The 1,475-nt window shown below is 39.2% G+C and overlaps 1 non-coding gene across 1 annotated transcript; it reads right to left on the bottom strand.

Moving 5' to 3' along the window:
• Positions 1-1,150: 1,150 nt before the first annotated feature.
• On the bottom strand, positions 1,151-1,257 carry LOC115711805 (small nucleolar RNA R71). Its single transcript, XR_009687038.1, has one exon. It is a non-coding gene; the product is annotated as a small nucleolar RNA R71 (small nucleolar RNA).
• Between the last annotated feature and the right edge of the window lie 218 nt (positions 1,258-1,475).

The following is a 1,475-nucleotide window of genomic DNA, read 5'->3' as shown; positions in this document are numbered from 1 at the left end:
TAGGTTTTGATGTGAAACGAGAGTATTTACATAGCCTTTGTGACCAATAGATTATTGCTTAATGCTGATTTCATGTTAGTTTAATTAAGAGATTAATTAAAGAGCATGTGATTTAGAACCTAAAAGATCTGAAAAGAGTTAGGTTAATTCATAATCTGTCATTCACTTCAAGAGAAGGATAGCAATTAGACATTAACACTGGTAACTTAACAACAGGATTCGTCTCCCTATTTTCTTATCTTGATTAATCTTCCTTTGTTATTTTTAATTTTCTGAATTGTCTTATTTAATTCATAAAAAGTATTCTTTTACCAGATAGAATCAATAGTATAGTTTAGTAGTAATTAGTCCAATTCCCTGTGGTTCGACCTCACCTGTGTGAGTTTACTACTTGATTGCGTATACTTGCGTAGTGATCATAATTTTCGTAACAAGTTTTTTGGCGCCGCTGCCGGGGAATTGTTTAAAGATTAATATTACACAAAATTATACTAACTTCTACTTTGGTTTATTTCTCTTGCTGAATTTCTAACCCGTCTCTTGCAAAGCTACTTTTATCTATTTCAGGTATCTTGAGTGCATGCGCCGCCAAGGGCAAGCAGTTGTATTACCTGTCGACCCTGAAATCGAGAAAACTTGTAGGAGAAACAGGAGGAACAAAAGGCAAGAGAGAGTTTCAGCACCTGCTGAAACACCAGAAATCATGGCTGACAACGCTAATGTTGTGAATAATGCTGCAAACAACAGTAATAATGGTGGTGCCGTGGAAGATCAAGCTAATGGTCGTAGCTTGAGAGATTACATCCTCCCAACTCTTACGGGGGTTCAGTCATGCATCAGGCCACCGGCAGTGGATGCGAATAACTTTGAGATCAAACCTGCCATACTTCAAATGGTGCAGTCTTCAGTTCAGTTTGGTGGCCTCCCTTCTGAAGATCCTAATCTGCATCTCTCGAACTTCATGGAACTTTGTGAGACTTTTAAAGTCAATGGAGTTAGTGATGATGCCATTCGTTTGAGACTGTTTCCATTCTCACTTAGAGAAAGAGCCAAGAGCTGGTTAATCTCCTTGCCACCAAATTCCATAGCAACATGGACAGACTTAGCAACTAAATTTTTGTTTAAGTTCTTTCCCCCAGCAAAGTCTGCTAAGCTGCGAGGAGAGATCAACAATTTCTGTCAACAAGAGAATGAGTCTCTCTATGAGTCTTGGGAGAGGTTCAAGGACTTAATCAGAAAGTGTCCTCATCATGGTATTGAGAAGTGGATGCTGGTTCATAATTTCTATAACGGGTTGGTTGGTAACACTAGAACCCTGATAGATGCAGCAGCTGGTGGAGCCTTTATGAGAAAGAGTGCTAATGAGGCTTATGATCTATTGGAGGAGATGGCTCTAAACAATCAGCAGTGGCCAACTGAAAGTGAAAGGAGTCAAACTAAGAAGGTAATTGGTGTGCTAGAGGTGGATGCCATTA

Source organism: Cannabis sativa, chromosome 3 (genome assembly GCF_029168945.1).
Source record: "Cannabis sativa cultivar Pink pepper isolate KNU-18-1 chromosome 3, ASM2916894v1, whole genome shotgun sequence".
NCBI classification, from domain to species: domain Eukaryota; kingdom Viridiplantae; phylum Streptophyta; class Magnoliopsida; order Rosales; family Cannabaceae; genus Cannabis; species Cannabis sativa.
The sequence above is the reverse complement of the archived record's forward strand: the minus strand, read 5'-3'. Positions and strand labels throughout refer to the sequence as shown.